At 20.9% G+C, this 8,132-nt stretch overlaps 1 long non-coding RNA gene across 1 annotated transcript; it reads left to right on the forward strand.

Moving 5' to 3' along the window:
• The first annotated feature begins 1,882 nt into the window (after positions 1-1,882).
• LOC111288063 (uncharacterized) lies at positions 1,883-4,034 on the forward strand. The gene is made up of 2 exons (XR_002690051.2): positions 1,883-2,370; positions 2,462-4,034. It is a non-coding gene; the product is annotated as an uncharacterized LOC111288063 (long non-coding RNA).
• Positions 4,035-8,132: the final 4,098 nt, after the last annotated feature.

The following is an 8,132-nucleotide window of genomic DNA, read 5'->3' on the forward strand; positions in this document are numbered from 1 at the left end:
GTTAAAAAAAAAGGCAGATCCTAATTTATAACAAATAAAAAGTTTGGTAGCTATGTGAAAAAGGAAAAATCATTTTTATTGCTTAAAAATTAGTGAAAGGTTCCACTACATTATTCAAAAGTGAATAATGCATTTCTAACAAAATTTATTATTGAAATTTAATGATTTTAAGTTGAATATAAAAAAATAAAAATAATTTAAACAAATATTAACCATAAATTTAGTTAAAAGTTCACTTATCACCTTTAAATAAAGTAATAAAACTTTCACTATTTTTTCAAATAATAGATAGGACCCTTTCCTTATAATATAAACTTATTTAATATTAAATTGATCATTTAACGAACTTAATCCAAAGAATCATATTTAAATGGGTTAAATACAAAAATCCTCCTTTTATTATATATTTTTTACCAATTTGTTACATAAAAAAATAAAATTCATAATTAGGCATTCAATTTTTTTTTCATCACATTATTTAATGTTTCGGATTAACATCATTAGTCAAATTATTAATGCAATAAAATCATGACACATTGTGATAAAATAGTATGTCAATGGTGGGTTCATTGTTACGTGAAATTAAAAGAAAAAATTTACAAAAAATAAAAAAAAAAACTTAAAAAGAGAAAAAAATATGAAAAGTTTTAAAAATCCTAAAAATAAAATTTTTAAAAAATTTTAAAAATCTAAGAAATTAAAAACTTATAGAAAAAATCTAAGAATTAAAAAACATTCCCAAAAATTTGAAAGAAGTACAAAAAATTTAAAAATAAAGAAAATGTGAAAATTAAAAAAATTAAAAATTAAAAATTAAAAATCTAAAAGATTAAAAAATCTCAATTTGTTTAAAAGAAAATACTATGAAAAGTTAAAATTTTGTAAATTTGAAAAAAAAAAATCTAAAAACTTATAAGATCCATAAGAATAAAAAAAAGTGAAAAAATAAAAAAAATTTGAAAACATTAAAAATTAGTAAAAAAATTCAAAAAATATGAAAATTAAAAAAATCTATAAATTTTTTAAATTTTTAAAAATTCCAAAAATAATTTAAAAAATAAAATTTTTGAAAAATAAAATATTCAAAATTCAAAAATATGAAAATATGACAATGAAAATAACGGCCTATTTTTTCAGGTTTTTCAAAATATTTTAAATTTTTAATTTTTTTTTTTTCAAAATTTTGAATTTTATAATTTCTTCGATTTTTTTGGAATTTTAAGATTTTTTAATTTTCAATTTTTTTTAATATTTTGTTTTTTAATGTTTTGGATTTTTTATTTTTAGGTTTTTTTTTCAATTTTTTGTTAATTTCTTCAAATTTTTATATATATTTTATTTTTATGATTTTTTGAAATTTTTAGATTTTTAGAGTTTTTATTTTTAGATATTTTATTTTTATATTTTTAAAATTTTTAATACTAACATGTTAATTAATAATATAACAATTACTAAACAATTTTGACATGTATCAAAATTTTATTAAACGTTATTATCGCATCAATAATTTAACTAACGACAATAATCTTAAAGATCAAAGTTTTCAACTAAATAAAAATTTAAATATTTAATTATGAATTTTTTTCTTTTAACATTAAACCAATAGAAAAACATACAATGATAACAATCTTAAAAATCAAAGCACGGATGAAATATAAACTCAAATATCTAATTAAAATTTTTTATTATTTTAATATAAAAACAAATTTTAATGAATATTTAACTCTATTCAAATTTTACCCAAAAAATTAAAAAACAAATGCCGACCACAAAAAAGCGACATTGGCCATTAGGTAGGAAATTGAGGGTGGCCATAGGGCATTCGTCAGCATTTATGAGAAAAAGGAAAAGAGAATTTGTCATTTAGCTATTAGCACCGGTTTTTAAGATAAGTCTAGGAAGAAAAACCTCTACCGCACAAAGTAGAAAGCGAGAAAAGGAGGAAAGAGAGGGAGGTTGAGGAAGTCTTCGGCTATGGTGTATTCGGCAAGAAAACATATTCTACGCTCGTATTCTAAATTTTCTTGCCGACTCCACCCATGCCTATGATTTCCTTTGGTTCCTTTTTATCCTCGCTTCTCTCACCCAAAAATAAACTAAGATCTCTGCCTATTTTTAGGTTAAACAGTAGTGAAGAGGGAAAGGAGAGGGAGTTAATGAAAGTTTTTGGGAGTGGGGTGGGTGGAAAGATTTGTATTATCTCTTGATTTTTTCGTAATCTCTCTTTTTTTAGATCTTTGAAAGAATAAAACAAGGGATCCAGAAAATCTTTCCAACTCCCCCCATTCCACTGATTTCCAGTTCTTCCTCTCCATTTTCTTACTTTTTTTTTCAATCCTCTGTTCCATCCTCTGCTCATGCCCGATCTTGGTAAGTTAAATCGACAAATATTACCTTTTTTTTACTCTTCTTTTTGTTACATAAACAAACATTTCTTTTCTCTGTTTTAACTGGCTTTCAGGCATCTTCTGACAGTTCAGCTAAGAAATCTTTCCACAGGAGCATCAACCCTTGGATTCAGCTTGTAGTCCTTTTATGTAAAAAATTATTTTTATGTTAAAAAAGATAACTTAGAAAAAAAAAAAAAAAACCTTCACATCCTTAAATATGCCTCAAGAAGAATCTTGAATTTATATGCTAATTATATCAACAATTTTATCTACAATTAGAGAAAATCCTGGATCTGCCGCTGGGTTGTTGAAGATTAAAATAACTGCTGATTTATTGATTAAGTTTAAAGGTTAGGTGAGGTTTAATTTTTTTTCATCCTTTTGAAAAGTTTAAGACCGTTGAACGATGAAAATGTCGTAGATCTATGTAGAACTGTTAATTTTAAATATACGAAAATGATTCAACATGAAACGATATGAAAAATATATATCAAACTACTATGCATTAAAATTTTAATAAAAATTATTTGTGAATTAGATAAAGGTTTTAGAAAATTGAATTTAAATATAAATTTTATATAATAATTTTTATGTTTTATTTGTATTTGATATATTTATGATATAAATATCTAAATTAGCAGATTTAGATATAAGATAGAGAATACCTGTAAAATTAGAATATGAATTAATGTTTTGGCCTCAGGAGAATATATGAATTTAAAATGTAGGTTTTATTCATGTATTTGATTATATATTTATCATTTACTAAATAAATTATTTTATATTCACGTCTTTTTAAGCAATAAATTACTACATATTTTATTTTACTTAAATATATTTATTTTATTTGTTATTTGATGTTCTATGCATATATATATATATATTTTTTTTTTTAATCTTGAAGCTATTTTATTATTTTGTGTTATTGATTATATAAAAAGCGTTTGCAACCCTAAAGCATTTTTTTATTTTTTTTTAAGTTTTTATGTTATTATTTATTTGAATGACAGAAAAATTTATATATATATATAAATTTTCTAAAATTTATAATTTTTAAATGTCAATTTTATTAACATATCAATTAATCTAAAAAACAAACTTCCTAAGCATTATTAAACTCGGTTAAAATATGTAAATAAAATTTTTAGAAAGAAAATAAAAAGGAAAATCAAATCATTATTCTATATTTTAGAAAGAGAAAGCAACATCATGAGTTTTCTTGAACGACGCAAAATACTTGTAAGTGATAATGACCTTTAAAGCCTTGTTGTTCTTGTATATATTCGTGTGAAAATATTTTATAGGTATAAACCTTAAAATCTATGAGTTTCAAATGATAATTTTAATGTTATGTTAATTAAAATATAAATTAATTAAAATTAATTTAATTAAAATTTGAATAATATCTTAATCTTAATGCAAACTTGAAAATAAAGTGTATTGAAAATAATTTGAATAAAATATATTTTATTTATTTTTTTCAACTTAAAATAACTTGATTCGTAGTGATTTGCCATTTTGCGTACAGGCAACGTTAGCATTTGTTAAGAGATTTACTTATGGGTGCTTGTGGTCGCCTATAAACAATCATTAAAGTGGGATACCGATGTTTTCTTTTTATAAAGTAATGATGCGATTTTTGTATTGCTTTTGTTAAAGGTTGATTTTACTTATTAGCAAAAGAATTCAATAATTTGATATAAGCAAATCTTTTATTTATTTATTTATTTATTTATCATAACAAAGATAAAATTGAAAAATAGTAAAAAAGCTATTGGAAGTAAAATACAAAAGCGCAACGAACCTCAATAAGTGTAATTATTTCAAAGTGAACTTCTTTCCTCCTACAAATACATAAAGTTTGGCTACCAGCCTGTCCGTTACATAGGAGTATTCCATTAATAATTTTTTATTATAATTTTATAATTAATTATAACAAAAAATTAAGTAAAATTTATCATTTAAAAACATAAATTTTCATATTTTTTATAAATTATATATAATTTTAAATTATAACTAATTAATTGCATTACAATAATTACAGGCTCTTATCATCCATAGTTGGGATTTAGTTGGAAAGTGCTTTTTTGTCCACGATTATATATTTGTGATTGTATCAAGCAGAGTCAATTTGCTTTTGATACTCAATATTTCTTTATTTTTTTGTTATAAAAAAAGTTTTTTTTTTATTAAAATTAGCCACTATATTTGATTTGATTAAATTTTATCATTGTAATTTTTATTTTTTACGATTTTTTATCACCTCTAATGGAAATAAATTATTCCGTTAAATATTTCATTACTATATCTTTGAATTAATAAAGAATAAATAAGTTATAAAAATTTAGAATTAAAGTTTTTGTTTTTGGAAAACAATAAAAATAAAAAATAAATTTTTTTCTTAAAATTTTTATTTTTAAAATAAAAAATAACTTATTTTTCAAAAAAAAATTTAAACTTGATTTTTTTAAGTAGGATACATGTAATGCTAATTTACTATTACTGTTGTAGTTGAGAAAAGTTTTGTTTGAAAAAATTGCATTTAAAAATTGATATAAAAAATTGATGTGAAAAATTATGATTTAAGATTTTTGAATGTTTGTTATTGTTGTGAAAATTTATTCTGAAAAATTAAAATGTCTAAAAAAAATGATGTTGGAAAGAAAAAATAGGTTATTCTATCAAAAATAAATAATTGAATGGATACTTGGTGATTTTCCCTTCAAACTATAAATTCAAACCTTAAATATACCTCTCAATTGGTTTTTACAATTGATTCATTTTTAAATTTATTTTTAATGAAAAAAATTATTTTAAATTAAACTGTAATATGTTTAGTATTGATTTTATATTCAAAAGCTACGTTTTGAAATGCAAGTGCAATGCTAAATGACTTTTATAAAATATTACACTAAGTTTAATTTTAAGTTATTGCGTCTTATAAAAGCGTACGCTAAGTTTGAAACACTTTCCGAATGATTCGAAGGAAAGACATTAAACATTTAACCTTCAAAATTTTTATTATTCTTATACATAATATCATAACATTATTTTCATTTCTTCAATTCAAACCATTTATGGCGTCCCTAATGAGAGAAATTTCTCTTCATACTTTTTTAAAACTGTAGCAGAAAAATCCTTGCGGTATGCATTATAAATTTTTAGTTTTTAAAAATTATAAAATTTCAAATAAAATATTTTCAAAAATACTTAATAAATGTAATAATAGTCTATTGACTCTTTAAATTAATTGATATATTATTAAAATTAGTGCTTGAAGGTTACATATTTTGAAAAATTTATACGTATAATATTCTTTGTAGTTAAATAAATAATATAATAAGGGGTTTAATCGTAGATTAAAAATTTTAAAAACAAAAAAATAGTGAAAAAAATTAGTATAATAAAAAAATTTAACATTTTTTTTATTTTCACCTCTTTCATCATTATGTATTTTTTCCTCTTTTATCTCTTTTTTTTTTTTTAAATTTGAAAATACAATCTGATAGATTAGCTATGTATATTTCATAGTTTGTAGTTTTTTTAAATAATTATTGATCATATTTTTATAAGAAAATTATTTTTAAAAAAAAGTTAAAAGAAAATAAAGATTGATGAGAAATGTCTAAGAGCTTTTTTATACATAAAAACCCAAATTTTCATTTTTGTCAAAACTCCAAAATTTTATATATATGTTTATCTTTTATTTTTTATCTCTCTTCTTTACTTTGAATTTTTTATAATTTTTTACAAAAACCATTTATAATTTTTAAAACTAAAAATTTACTAACAAGATTTCATATATTTTATATTTTTAAACTATTCTATATTATGATTTTCAATAGCAATTATATAAAAATTAATGAAAAATGAAGAAAGAGAAAATAAATTTGAGACAAATAAGTATAGTAAAACGAAATTATATTTCTCATTTTTCCTTTTTATAATATTTTTATTTCTCCTTATTTCTCTCTTTCTTTTTATTAAATAATCCAATATATTTTTACTTAATGTAAAAACAAAAAAACTAATTCACTAAATATATAATTGTAAATTGTTTTTTTAATTAAAACTCCAAAATTATATATATATATGTTTATCTTTTTTCTTTTTATCTCTCTTCTTTACTTTGAATTTTTTATAATTTTTTACAGAAGCCATTTATAATTTTTAAAAATAAAAATATACTAACAAGATTTCATATATTTAATATTTTTAAACTATTCTATATTGTGATTTTCAAGAGCAATTATATAAAAATTAATGAAAAATGAAGAAAGGGAAAATATATTTGAGACAAATAAGAATAATAAAAAGAAATTAAATTTATCATTTTTCCTTTTTATAATATTTTATTTCTCCGTATTTCTCTCTTTTCTTTTTATTAAATAATCCAATATATTTTTACTCAATGTAAAAACAAAAAAAACTAATTACTAAATATATAATTGTAAATGGTTTTTTAATTAATTAAAATTAAAATATTTTAAATTAAAAATAAAAAAGTCAAAAACTCGTTTTCTCTTTATTCTTTTTTTTTCTTTTTCTTTTAGTTTTATACTTCTCTTTCTTTTTCTATTGGTGGCGAAGCAAAGGTGGATGAACCCTCATTCACCGCCACTTTTCTCTTTCCTTTGCTTCTTTTTTTTCTTTCCTCTCTTCCCATTCTCCAATGGCCGATCATCCCCTTTTGTTGTTCGTCCACCTGCCATTTCTCAAGTTGCCTCTCTCATTTCCTACCTTTTATTTTCTCTGCCTAATCTTTTTTTTTCTTTCATTTTCTTTTTTATTAAAAAATAAAAACCTTAAATATGGATATACAAATTGGTAAGAATAAAAAAAGATAATTTTAATATTTGAAAATTTTTTCTTAAATCCTTCAAGAAACAAAAATATAATATAATATATCCAAAAACACATTAAAGTAGCATTTGGTATGATAGTGATCTACACGTGGTAATTAAATTACTGTGTTTGATGAGTACTAGGTGATTTTATATGGTCATGATCTTGAACTATCAAGAGTGATTAGATCATTATCTTGGTGAATGATCTAATTTTTAAAAAAAATGATAAAAAAGTTTTATTAGCTGTCATAATGTTCAAATCCGAGAATCTGCTCATTAGACATAAAAATCAAGAAATTACCATCAATATTTTTTATTTAGGTGCAATTAAACATTTATACATATCTATCTTTTTAAGGTTGTTTTAACTTGACTAAGTATTCCTAAAAAGAATAGGCTCTAATTTAACATCAATAAAACTAAATTTGAAAGTCAGTTACATGCAAAAAAAGTTTTAATACCTCCATAATACTCAAAATTAGTATCAAATTAGTCACATGTTATTTTGTTTAAGCCTTAATGAAAGATTGGATTTTTTCTATTAATTTCGATATTTTAAAATATTGAAAAAAAATTCTTTAAGCTTTAACAAAAAAAAAGAAGAATTTTCTCATCTTAAAAGTATTGAAAATAAACTCATTGTTTACTTAAAAAGGCTCATTCGTTGGATTTATTAAATATCTTATCAAAAATCAAATCTTAATTCTTTTTATTGATTTACAAAATATTATCATACCAAAATACTATCAAAATATCATAAAAAAATATCATGCAAAATAAATTATGCAAATATCATAAAAATCATGCAAGGGCATCATGTAATAAATATACAAAAATATTATATAATAAATCATGCAAATAAATTAAATCCATGTAAAATATCATGCAAAATGTT

This window comes from Durio zibethinus, chromosome 4, assembly GCF_047325235.1.
Source record: "Durio zibethinus cultivar Kanyao isolate XHJ-2024 chromosome 4, ASM4732523v1, whole genome shotgun sequence".
Classification (NCBI taxonomy): Eukaryota; Viridiplantae; Streptophyta; class Magnoliopsida; order Malvales; family Malvaceae; genus Durio; species Durio zibethinus.